This window comes from Taudactylus pleione, unplaced genomic scaffold (genome assembly GCF_031769625.1).
Source record: "Taudactylus pleione unplaced genomic scaffold, aTauple2 ptg000270l, whole genome shotgun sequence".
NCBI classification, from domain to species: Eukaryota; Metazoa; Chordata; class Amphibia; order Anura; family Myobatrachidae; genus Taudactylus; species Taudactylus pleione.
This window is the reverse complement of record NW_028284672.1, coordinates 9,468,147-9,481,958: the sequence shown is the minus strand read 5'-3', so window position 1 is coordinate 9,481,958 and position 13,812 is coordinate 9,468,147. Positions and strand designations below refer to the sequence as shown.

The following is a 13,812-nucleotide window of genomic DNA, read 5'->3' as shown; positions in this document are numbered from 1 at the left end:
GCTGGAACGCTTGCCGTTTGGGGGCGGCCCCACTGACATCATTGCTGATGTCAGTGGGGAGCTTCCTGTTTAATCAGATATAATATTAAAACACAAAAAAGACAATAGGCAAAATTAAGGGCGGTATTAGAAATCCACTGACAGCAGGTTTTGCATACAAATGCATTCATTGTCGCTAATGAGACCATACACTGAAGTGCCAAAAGTCATTGGATACCAGTATGTAAAGGTAATGGAAGATTGCGCCACTGTACTGTGACATCTTGGAAATGCCCAGACCTGCATCAGTTGTATTCTGACATCTCGTGAGTCAGTTTGAACACCAGCTGGTCTGCTCATAGCAAGGTGACCTGAATTATCAGAGATCGAACGGACATGATAGTGGGTGCCCAACGGATGGGACATTCCACATTTTCGAAGTTGTGCAGACATTCAACATTCCTCGATCAATCGCGTAATTTGTGTCCCGGGAATACCTCATGGAAGGCAGTACCACCCACCGTGGACAGAGCAGCAGCCCACTACAGGTGCTTAAAGATCGTGACCAGCGGCGTCTGGTCAGAATTGTCTGTGGTAACAGACAAGGGACATTGGCACATATCACATCCACATTCAATACAGGAGGTACCAGACGTATATCCAGCAGGTCAGTGCAGCATTCTTTAGCTTCCATGGGATATGGGAGCAGAAGACTCACCCGACTGCCCGTTAACACTACGACACCGGACATAGCACCTCACCTGGGCTTGTGACATCACTAATTGGACCCTAGACTGGCAACATGTGGCAAGGCTCAATAAGTCACGGCTCCAGTTGTTTTGTGCTGATGGTAGGGTTCCGGAGTGGTGCAGACCACATGAGGCCATGGACCCCAGTTGTCATCAAAGCACCATAATGGTGTTGCACATAGTTGCCTACCTTTAATTTCTCCTCCCCAGAAGCAAGTGAGTTGCGACGGGGGCGGGGCCTGATGGGTCGTGTCATTAAGCCCAGCCCCCTTCATGGTAAATCACTGTGATTGGCACACATTTACATAGGGGACGGGGATAAATGACGCGATTCATTAAGAATCGCGTCATTAAGCCCTGCCCCCTACAGGGGGACCCGCGATCGCCGCGGAAATTCTCCCCATTCTGCCCACTTCACTAGGAAGTGGGCAGAATGCGGGAGAGGTGCCTAACCTTCCGGGGGTGCGGGGGGTTACCCGAAAAATCGGGAGCCTCCCGTGAAAACTGGGAGGGTAGGCATGTATGGTGTTGCAGTGTGTACACATGGCATGAGTTGGGTCCGCTGCTCTGCCTGAGCACGTTATTGACCAGTAACCATTACATTACATTGCATTGCTTGATGACCATTTTCAGCCCTTCATGGACTTAATGGACCCCCACAACAATGGAATATTCCAGCAGGATAATGCACCATGTCATAGGTCCCAAGTTGTCCAGAAGGGGTGTGGTCCCACCAGAAGAAGATGGTAAGGAGAATCACTGTGGAAGGTGTATTTGTGTATGTGTGTTCTGTGTATGAATGTGTGTTCTGTATGCTGTAGGTGTACATGTTGTTAGTGCTGTGCTGCTATGTTATTATGTGAAAGGCTGACTCCTTAGGCTCTTTCATTTACTTTCTCTGCCTGTCAACAGGAACACAGCTCTTTAATTGCACTACATGACAATGGACGGGGTCACTATTCCCTGACACTTCCAGCTACAAAGCTACCAGATTTACCCATGGGCTACATTTTTACAAAAATTACCGGGAGAGGGTTCCTCCTCAAAAAGCATGGTCAGTATTCCACGCATAGGCAGGACTCCTTTCGAAACCCCTGTATACAAAGATGCAGCATCGGACGAACATTGGTCGCACAGTCAGACCATTGAGCAACCCTGCGGTTGCTCAGAATATCCGTCGCACGTAACACGCTGCTGATGCTGGCCAAAACCACTTCATAAGGACTAGAATGGTTGTTTGGTTTGTGAGGCCACGTCCCTGACCACAAGGCCACACCCTCTTTTGCTGACAAGCAGCTTTGCTGTGGGCACTAACACCCTCCCCGCACTGAGTGTCACCATGGGGAGGGACGCCACTGTGGCCTGAGCCCCCCACCACTTCTTACCTATCAGCAGCAGCAGCCTCTCTCCCCAGCCCAGCACATGCTGCTGTGTTCTGGGCTGCGGTGGTTCCAGCTAGGCTGCACTGATGGCCCCTCCTGGATCTGACCCTGGCTGAGGGGTGCAAATATGGGAAAAAAAAGTAAATGTAGCACTACACAGGGGGGTGCAGCACTGTATTTATTTTTTCTTTCCTTATTCTTTTTGTAGTGAGCGTGGCCACGCTTCCATGATTAGGCCACACCCCCTACAGTGCCTGGGTCCGCCCAGCTTTCTACGGCCCTGGTTGCAAACCTCTTTAAGTTCTCTTTGCCTTCTATTTATACTTCAGCATTTATAAAAATGTGTCACTTTTACCAAGAAACGACAAGCGTCCAAACTCTTACTATATGTGGATGATTATTATTGCTTTACTTTAGCGCTTTGCAGTTTTTATCTCTATTCCGATAGTTAATTTTGTTGTCCTAGCTCACTGATTTACATGCTTTCTATGATGTAAACAAGTGTTTCTTGGTAATGAATTGTCTGTTGTTTTCCATGAATACATACATTGTATTGATCTATGCAAAGTAGACTTCTCCCAGCAATTACTACAGGTACTGCACTTCTATTAATGCTTAGAAAAGTTTTGCCAGGAAATGGAAATTTTGACTCTTGACAACCAATCAGAATAATGAATGGCATGGCAATATTTATATATCACTTTTTTTTTTTTAAATATATTTTTATTTGTTTTTGCAATATTAAATATAACAAAGAACATTTTTGTCAATACAATGACCACAATTGTCGGGTACAGAACCATAATCAGAAAAGGGAAATAAAGTGTTCTGATTTACAACTATTGTAATAAAAATACAAAAATAACAAAGACATATATGTAACAAAATAATACAAAAAGTCTAATTTGAGTCATTATAAATTACTTCATATCATCAAAAATATATAACATATATCATAAAAATTGCAGTAATACAGACAGTATACAGATCAGGATTGTGATCATATTAATATATATCAAAAATACCAAAATCATAGTAACTTATGAAAAAAAAGGTGGGGGGGAGGGAATGGAAAGCCCCATTACGTTTTAGTAATTTACACATTACCTATTGCATGTGTAATACAGTATCTGACAAAGCAATGTCTCCTAGTTTTATTTTTTTTAAAGATCCACCATATATAAATTATAGATTTCGTTCAGCTGCCTCCAGCAAATTTTTGTGGAGAAACCAGTCAGTAGACTCAAACACTTTAAAAGATATGAGACTGAGTAATATCATCATAGTATCGACATAAGGACCCCATTTCTTATGAAATGAGACTATCCCATGTTCAGTGTCTGACATGGCGGATTGTCGATCAAAATGTAACAATTTGAGCAGCATTTGCATCACCTCAATGACTGTTTTATATGTCACTTTAATGTACTATCTATTGTTAGTCATTAAATGTTTTGAATATTTACACGTGTCCTGATTGATGTATGTCAATATCATTTATCATTTTTCATTAGCGCATTACCATGTACTGGTATCCATTAATTGCTTTATTTTAGTGACTGGCTGCCCACGGGATGACATTGGCCTGCTGCAGCTATTTTCCCATTGTTGGCATTACTGTCAGGCCCGGCGACAGGGGGGGACAAAGAGGACACACATACCGGGCCCCATGGATCAGAGGGACACCGAGGATTTGGGACAAAAATAAACGGGGCTGCAGCACCTACTGAAACTTTTCAGTCAGTCAATCCTAAGGGCAGCCATCCTCCTCCGGGGTCCTCGGGTGCCGGCTTCATCTCTTCCACCGGGTCTGCAGTGCAGCAAGCAGCGGCAGTAGCGGGGTCTTCCTCACAGGCTGACGTGGCTCCTCTTCACAGGGAATAGCAAGGGACGTCCTCTTCAGCTGACCTGTTGACGGCATCCACAGGTCCCGGACTCTTCTTATCCCTCTGGCAGCGCAACGGTCCTCTGCGGGGTCCTCAGGCTCTCCCAGTGGTTCCCAGCGGCATTCAGTAGGCGGGTCCTCTTCTCTCACCGCGTCCTGGCAGCAGCACTCACAAGTGAGGAACACTTGATCTAGCTGCAGCAGTAGCCTCCGTACCGGGACCAGGTGAGTGACTCCCTGCGCAGGCTGGGAAGGGCACTGCAGGGATTTTCACCCGCCAATGCTCTCCTCAATGCAGGGCCCGGCAGCACGTCCTGCTCCTTCCAGGCTCCAGCGGTACAATAATTCCTTCCGTAGGCACATGCACACCGCCCCGCAGTCCGTCAGCGGGGCCCTCTTACATTATCCTATATAATTGGCCAGGGCCCCTAGTATAAACCTAGTATGGGCCCTCTGCCCCACAACTCAGGGCAATCGAAAGGGTCCATTTTAAGCCAGCTATGAAATCTTAATGTGATGTTCAGGCCTAGAAGCCACAGGGAGAGAGAGGGGTCACCTAAATTACATCAGCCCTGCTATTACAGGGCTGTGTATTACATTATACCCACACCTGTGGAGGGCAGTACTATATACTATATGTATGTGTATATATATATATATATATATATATATATTTTTTTTTTTTAAGTGGGGGTACCACATATGTATGTATGTATATATGTGTATATGTATGTATGCATGTGTGTGTGCATTTCGCAATCTGTAATACAGTAATTGTGTGTGTGTGTGTGTGGACCCGGCATGTTTGGAGGACGGATCAAGGAGGGGGCAATGGGAGAGGGGTAGGGTTGGGGGCCACCAGAGATCCAAGTGTACTGGGCCCCAAGTTTTCTGTTGCCGGCCCTGATTCCTGTTAGTATTGAGTAATAATTAGGGGTGTGCACCGGCCACTTTTCGTGTTTTGTGTTTTGGTTTTGGATCTGGATCTTTCTTCGTGTTTTGGATCTGGATTGGTTTTGCCAAAACCACCCTTCCGTGTTTTGGGTTCTGGGTTTTGTGTTTTGGATCTGTATTTTTTTTTAAAAAAGCATAAAAACAGCTAAAATCACAGAATTTGTAGGTTTTTCTGCTCCTATGCTATTATTAACCTCAATAACCTTAATTTCCACTCATTTCCAGTCTATTCTGAACACCTCACACCTCACAATAGTGTTTTTATGTCCAAAACGTTGCACCGAGGTAGCTGGATGACTATGCTAAGCGACACGAGTGGGCGGCACAAACACGTGACCCATCTAGGCGTGAAACTGCAGTGGCAGACAGGATGGCAGTTTGAAAAACTAGGCCCCAAACTGTACATAATGCAAAGAAAAAAAAGAGGTGCAAGATGGAATTGTCCTTGGGCCCTCCCACCCACCCTTATGTTGTATAAACAGGACATGCACACTTTAACAAACCAATCATTTCAGCGCCAGGGTCTGCCACACAACTGTGGCTGAAATGATTGGTTCGTTTGGGCCCCCACAAAACAAGCTGGCAATTAATGTGTCCCTGCACAAACTGGCTCTATGGAGGCAAGATGTCATCCTCATCCTCCTCATCCACCGATTCCTCACCCTCTTCAGTGTGTACATCCTCATCCTCACAAAGTATTAACTCGTCCCCACTTGAATCCACCACCACAGGTCCCTCTGTACCTTCTGGAGGCTGGTCTCCCTGGAAGAGCTGATAATTCATTTTGATGAACATCATCTTCTCCACATTCTGTGGAAGCAACCTCCTACGCCTTTCGCTGACAAGGTTCCCGGCTGCACTAAACACTCTTTCGGAGTACACACTGGAGGGGGGGCAACTCAGGTAAAATAGAGCCAGTTTGTACAGGGGCCTCCAAATTGCCTCTTTTTCCTGCCAGTACAGGTATGGACTGTCTGCCATGCCTACTTGGATGCTGTCACCGATGTAATCCTCCACCATTCTGTCAATGGTGACAGTATCATATGCAGTGACAGTAGACATGTCAGAAATTGTTGCCAGGTCCTTCAGTCCGGACCAGATGTCCAAACTTGGTCCTGCCTGTCCTGCATCACCGCCAGCGGGTTGCTTAGGATACCTAAGTTTTTTCCTGGCAGCCCCAGTTGCAGGAGAAAATGAAGAAGGAGCTGTTGACGTGTCACGTTCCGCTTCAGCTGACAGTGTGTTCACCAGCAGGTCTTTGCACCTCTGCAGGCTTGTGTCGGCCGGAAAGAGAGACACCACATAGGCTTTAAACCTAGGATCGAGCACGGTGGCCAAAATGTAGTGGTCTGATTTCAACAGATTGACCACCCTGGAATCCTGGCAAAGCGAATGAAGGGCTTCATCCACAAGTCCCACATGCCGAGCGGAATCGCTCCGTCTTAGCTCCTCCTTCACTTTCTCCAGCTGCTTCTGCAAAAGCCTGATGAGGGGAATGACCTGACTCAAGCTGGCAGTGTCTGAACTGACTTCACGTGTGGCAAGTTCGAAGGGCTGGAGAACCTTGCACAACACGGAAATCATTCTCCACTGCGCTTGAGTCAGGTGCATACCCCCTCCTTTGCCTATGTCATAGGTGGATGTATAGGCTTGTATGGCCTTTTGCTGCTCCTCCATCCTCTGAAGCATATAGAGGGTTGAGTTCCACCGTGTCACAACCTCTTGCTTCAGGTGATGGCGGGGCAGGTTCAAGAGTGTTTGCTGGCGCTCCAGTCTTCGGCACGCAGTCGCTGAATGGCGAAAGTGGCCAGAAATTTTTCGGGCCACCCAAAGCGTCTCCTGCACGCCCCTGTCGCTTTTCAGAAAATTCTGCACCACCAAGTTTATTGTGTGAGCAAAACATGGGACGTGCTGGAATTTGCCCAGATGTAATGCCCGCACAATATTGGTGGCGTTGTCAGATATCACAAATCCCCAGGAGAGTCTAAGTGGGGTAAGCCACTGGGCGATGATTTCCCTCAGTTTCTCTAAGAGGTTGTCGGCGGTGTGCCTCTTACTGAAACCGGTGATACACAGCGTAGCCTGCCTTGTAACGAGCTGGCGTTTCTGAGATGCTGCTACTGGTGACGCTGCTGCTGTTGCTGCGTAAGGTGATACATCTACCCAGTGGGCTGTCACAGTCATATAGTCCTTAGTCTGCCCTGTTCCACTTGTCCACATGTCCGTGGTTAAGTGGACATTGTGTACAACGGCATTTTTCAGGACACTGAGGACACTTTTTCTGACGTTTCTGTACAGTCTCGGTATCGCCTGCCTAGTGAAGTGGAATCTAGACGGTATTTGGAACCGGGGACACACTACCTCCATCAATTGTCTAAATCCCACTGCACTAATGGCGGATACCGGACGCACGTCTAACACCAACATAGCAGTCAAGGCCTCAGTTATACGTTTTGCTTCAGGATGACTGCTGTCGTACTTCATCCTCCTCGCTAAGGACTGTTGGAGGGTCAATTGTTTAGTAAAAGTAGTGGTGTTCCTACTTCCTCTCTGGGATGATGAACGACTCCCAGCAGCAGCAACAGCAGCAGCGGCAGCAGTAGGCGTAGCAATGCAGGATCCTCCAGAGGAATCCCGGATAGGAGAGTCAGTCATGCCAGTGACATGGCCTGCAGGACTACTTCCGATCCTGACTAAGGAGGAAATTGACGAGGAGGGAGTTGACGGTGTGGTTTGCAGGCGCTTGGATACAACAGGACAACGGGATTTAGGTGTCCCTGGACTGCTTACGGTCTTAGCCAAAGTTTCTGAACTTGACAGTAACTTTTTATGAACGCGCTGCAGGTGCCGTATAAGGGAGGATGTTCCTAGGTGGTTGACGTCCCTACCCCTACTTATTTCACCTTTACATATGGTACATATGGCAAGACAGTTGTTGTCCGGATTTGGATAGAAATATTGCCAGACCAAAGAGGTGGAATGTTTGGTCTTCTGCCCAGGCATGACCGTGATGGGCTTTTTCATCCCACGGACAACAACTGTCTCCCCCGGAGCCTGATTTAAACAAACCACATCACCATCAGAATCCTCCTCGCCAACTTCCTCCTCAGCGCCAGCTACACCAGTATCCTCATCCTGTTGTACTTCAACAGTGACATCTTCAATTTGCATATCAGCAAGTGGACTGTGGGTGCTCCTTTCAGCACTTGCAGGGGGCATGCAAATGGTGGAAAGAGCCACCTCTTCCCGTCCAGTGCTGGGAAGGTCAGGCATCGCAACCACCACCACACTTGGACTCTCCTTGGGGATTTGTGATATCTTCTTAGAAAGCACAGTTCTTCGCTGTGCTTTTGCCAGCTTAACTCTTTTGATTTTTTTAGTGGGAGGAGGGCTTCCATCGTCATGTGAAGCTGAACCACTAGTCATGAACATACTAGGGATCGACCTTAGCCGTTCCTTGCCACTCCGTGTCGTAAATGGCATATTGGCAAGTTTACGTTTCTCTTCAGCTGATTTAAATGTCTTTTTCAAGGTCATTTTCCTGAACTTTGCCATTTGGGATTGTATGTGCCCTCTACTATGACATTGGGCATCGGCCTTGGCAGACGACGTTGATGGCATGTTATCGTCTATGTCATGACTAGTGGCAGCAGCTTCAGCACTAGGAGGAAGTGGTTCTTGATCTTTCTCTATTTTATTTTTATCGGAGAAAGTTTGGTCCTCCATTTATGTTATATCGATTTGATATATACGTGCGGCTAAACACAGAAAATAATTTTTTTTTTGGTTTGGACTGGAGTGTACTTTGTGGGTTACAGCACCCTTTAACGGTCAAGCCAGCCGGCCCTTTACTTATGACACAGGCGCACTCTTGGCACTACTTTGTTGATGCACGTGCGGCTACTGCGCACACAATTCACAAACACAGAAAATAATTTTTTTTTGGTTTGGACTGGAGTGTACTTTCGGGGGTTACAGCACCCTTAACGGTCAAGCCAGCCGGCCCTTTACTTATGACACAGGCGCACGCTTGGCACTACTTTGTTGATGCACGTGTGGCTACTGCGCACACAATTCACAAACACAGAAAATAATTTTTTTTTTGGTTTGGACTGGAGTGTACTTTCGGGGGTTACAGCACCCTTAACGGTCAAGCCAGCCGGCCCTTTACTTATGACACAGGCGCACTCTTGGCACTACTTTGTTGATGCACGTGCGGCTACTGCGCACACAATTCACAAACACAGAAAATAATTTTTTTTTGGTTAGGACTGGAGTGTACTTTCGGGGGTTACAGCACCCTTTAACGGTCAAGCCAGCCGGCCCTTTACTTATGACACAGGCGCACGCTTGGCACTACTTTGTTGATGCACGTGCGGCTACTGCGCACACAATTCACAAACACAGAAAATAATTTTTTTTTTGGTTTGGACTGGAGTGTACTTGGGGGTTACAGCACCCTTTAACGGTCAAGCCAGCCGGCCCTTTACTTATGACACAGGCGCACGCTTGGCACTACTTTGTTGATGCACGTGCGACTACTGCGCACACAATTCACAAACACAGAAAATAATATTTTTTTTGGTTTGGACTGGAGTGTACTTTCGGGGGTTACAGCACCCTTAACGGTCAAGCCAGCCGGCCCTTTACTTATGACACAGGCGCACGCTTGGCACTACTTTGTTGATGCACGTGCGGCTACTGCGCACACAATTCACAAACACAGAAAATAATTTTTTTTTTGGTTTGGACTGGAGTGTACTTTCGGGGGTTACAGCACCCTTAACGGTCAAGCCAGCCGGCCCTTTACTTATGACACAGGCGCACGCTTGGCACTACTTTGTTGATGCACGTGCGACTACTGCGCACACAATTCACAAACACAGAAAATAATATTTTTTTTGGTTTGGACTGGAGTGTACTTTCGGGGGTTACAGCACCCTTAACGGTCAAGCCAGCCGGCCCTTTACTTATGACACAGGCGCACGCTTGGCACTACTTTGTTGATGCACGTGCGGCTACTGCGCACACAATTCACAAACACAGAAAATAATTTTTTTTTTGGTTTGGACTGGAGTGTACTTTCGGGGGTTACAGCACCCTTAACGGTCAAGCCAGCCGGCCCTTTACTTATGACACAGGCGCACGCTTGGCACTACTTTGTTGATGCACGTGCGGCTACTGCGCACACAATTCACAAACACAGAAAATAATTTTTTTTTTGGTTTGGACTGGAGTGTACTTTCGGGGGTTACAGCACCCTTAACGGTCAAGCCAGCCGGCCCTTTACTTATGACACAGGCGCACGCTTGGCACTACTTTGTTGATGCACGTGCGGCTACTGCGCACACAATTCACAAACACAGAAAATATATTATTTTTTTAGCACTTGGGGGGAGCACCCCTGATGGACAGAGCACCCCCTGGACAACACTACAGCACTCCTTTAGGACTGGGACACTGCACAGGACTTTGGAGTGGACACAGCCCCTATGGAGAACTGACTGCACAACACAGTCCAGCCAGCCCCTATGGACTTTGAAGTAGTGGACACAGCCCCTATTAACAACAGCAGCACAGCACAACACAGCCAGCCCCTATGGACTTTGAAGTAGTGGACAACAGCAGCACTACACTACACTACACTACACAGCCCTAACTCCCACCCTCCCTCTTCACTGTCCACAGCCGAGTGAGAAAATGGCGCCGACGTGTGTACCTTATATAGGATCCAAAACCCGCGAGACTCGGAAGGCGGGAAGATGACGTTTTGCCTCGATTTCAGATCCGAGTCAGGCGGGAAAAGTCGAGCCTGACTCGGATCGGACTCGGATCGGGGGGGCTCGGGGGGGTTCGGATTTCAGAAATCCGAACCCGCTCACCCCTAGTAATAATATATAATATTTTTGTATAGTGTAATGATTTTTCAATGACACTACATTAGCGCCTGAAATAGCATTGTTCTAATAGAACCAATCAGAATACTTAACTAGACCAGAATGGCTGCTTGATAAAACCAGAATATGCCCAGGTCTCCCTAGGAAACAATGTATCCTCTGTTACACCTGCCTGTTTATTTCAGGACGCTTTCCATGTGGACAAAGATCCAAGTGTCATATGATCACTAGACATCTGCATTCATTTGTTAAAGTAACAACCGCAGAATATTGTGCAGATGAAGAACTTGGTTGTACTAAACATTAGTCCTGATGTGTGTTTGTCATGAAGTACAAAGCATGGTTTATGTTTCACAATACAATGAGCCTCATTTACAGCTAAATATAAAAGTACAGGCTGGATATAGATGCAAAAATGCATCTGCACATTTGTGTTTATACCCTACGTGTGTATTGTAGATTTACATGTAAAACAAAATATGTGCAATAGAAAATCCAGTGTATAGAAGTGGCCTGGGGGTAAAGCTGCTGGCGGTGCAGAGATATGCCAGTCTGGCTGGCATAGCTTTACTTTTCCATCAAATAATCGGACCATCCCCTAGATGAATATTTATCACCAGCGCTATAACCGGAGGCTGGTACTACTATAATAGCGTAACAACGATCGTGGCCTTTCTAAAGTGCTAACCTGCCCCAGGCTAGGATAGGGTAGGGTGGCACTACTGTATAACAGCATGGGGTCGCTCTGACATGGTGGGAACCAGTCCCAGCTCGTTCAGCATGTGGCTGGGGCTAGTTCCAGTGATGAAACATTCACTTCCAGAATGGTTAAACAGAAAAATCAAGAAGCACACAGGCGTAATATATTTAATTGCTATATCCCTTCTTTCACCACTTGCCTGTCATAGTAAAATGATCTTCATCATGGATAAAGTCTTAAGTGAATATAACAGCATCATAATAGTCAATGATAAGTGGCCTACAGTGACTGGTCATGCTTCGTCTGTCCTAGTTCCAGCCATAACACATAACTGGTAGCTAGGATTGCAACCTCATCCCTTTAATAAGGGACACATATGAATTATACAGAGTCTGCATGACCCAATGTTCGCCATACCTCTTACATTGTAAGCTAATTTGGAAAGGGACATCTTTACTTCTGTTTTACAGTACATCATTGTTGCAAAGTGGATACATAGTAGACGTATCACACCTGTCTCGTATTTTATCACTCATTGCGATCTGCCAATACTGTGTAATCCTGTAAATGATGTTCTTGCAGGATATAAATCTGCCTTCAACCTTAGAGTAACATAGCTTGATGATTTAAATTGACAATGCATTGTAATTTGTTCTCCTTGAATATCATGAGTGTAATGTCTATGTAATCCACTCGTTTTGTAGTGGACACATAATATATAGGTGAACAATATGCACCCCTTTGTTCCGGTCATCCATTGCGATCTGCTAATTCTGTGCAATCCTGACATGATGCTTTTATAGGATATATCTGATACTGGAGTATGATTCTAACCTGTATAAGAGATTAATAATATATGTAAACTAGATCTTATCTTTCATAGAAATACTGTTTGGTGATCTCAGTTGACACTACCATGTGATTTTTGTTCCAATGTATTTATCATCAATGTTTGTGCACTAATGGATAGGTGTTTTTCTGGCTGCTTGAGCTATTGTTATCTAGGGTGTTTCTATACACATTGAACCCTACGTCATTTATATATTCTTTTATATGCACCCGGAAGAGTAAAAAATTTACCTATTTTGACTGATGCACTTTTTTAATTTTGTTCATATTTTTCATTTGATACACCTGGATATAGGTTTTACTAATAGTGTGTTCTCTTTACCTCTATTAACTGCGGACAATCTCTATTGAGTAATTCTCTCATTGGGTGTCCAATGCGTCAAGTATGACACTCAACAGTAGAAATGAAATGTGAGTAACGTCCCTGTTATGCTGTTGTTTCTAAGGGTAACCTGCTCTCCGGTAATCTCTAACTCCTCACAGATTGCATTTGCATAGGTGAGGAGCAGCAGAATGAGGAGTATCAGCTCTATACCCTGACTTTCCTTTTACAATTTGTGTCCGTCACGTTATTAGGACATGACGAAATGAAGGGTACACTTGGATGCATCATGATATGTAACATAAATAGATTTCATGCGCCGATATTCCATGATATTGCAATCTGAAGGTTGATGTGCATACATATTAATGATCTAAATATTTCGCCCTATCTAAAGATGGATTAATTTTGATAGTATAAATCACAGTGAGACCTGCTTTGTCATAATTTCATTATCAGCAATTGCAGTGACTTAATCATTGTTTTATGTCAATTATATTTCTTTGTTTTGTTAAGTCATATATATGTAACACAGTTTGTATAGATCTTTGACAAGTGGATGTTGTATACGCATACACATGATATTGATCTCCTTTTTTAGAAAATATTTATTAAAAGTTAAGATTTAATTATTTTCATTATTCATCAATTTAAGGAGTGCTCACCAAACAGAATAATTTTTTTCTTTTGTCCTTTAATTCCCTACTAACCCTAATCCCTTCCCCTAACCTCGTCCCGCAGCCTAACCTTAACCCTCTCTGCGGCACCTAACAGTCAGCATCCTCAGAATGTCGACATTTCATTATCATTCTAAGGATGTTCGACATGGTGCTGTGGACAGTTTGTCAACATTCTATTATGGTGTTGACATTTTGAATGTCGACATGGTTACTGACGACCATGAGACCGGATACCAGAGAACTTTGAGGGAGAGCTTGAAAGATTTGAGGTTGGGGCGAGTCTTGTCAGGCAGCAGATGGAGTTCTAAAGGTGGGGAGCAGCACAAGCAAAGTCCTGCAGTAAGTATGGTAATAAGGAAGGGGGAGAGGTGATTGTCAGATGAGCTAGGCAAGGGGAAGTGTTGTCAAAGTGCTT

The 13,812-nt window shown here is 45.4% G+C and overlaps 1 protein-coding gene across 3 annotated transcripts in view; it reads left to right on the top strand.

The window, feature by feature from the left end:
- The window catches only part of CRYAB (crystallin alpha B), a 107,520-nt gene that overhangs the window by 68,402 nt on the left and 25,306 nt on the right, over positions 1-13,812 (top strand). The window contains exon 1 of one of the 3 annotated variants that reach the window (XM_088481372.1): positions 4,041-4,220. The exons of the other annotated variants lie outside the window; for them this stretch is intronic. The gene's annotated coding sequence lies outside the window, so the exon portion shown is untranslated. Of the gene's footprint in view, positions 1-4,040; positions 4,221-13,812 lie in introns of those variants that run through there. 3 annotated transcript variants of the gene reach the window in all.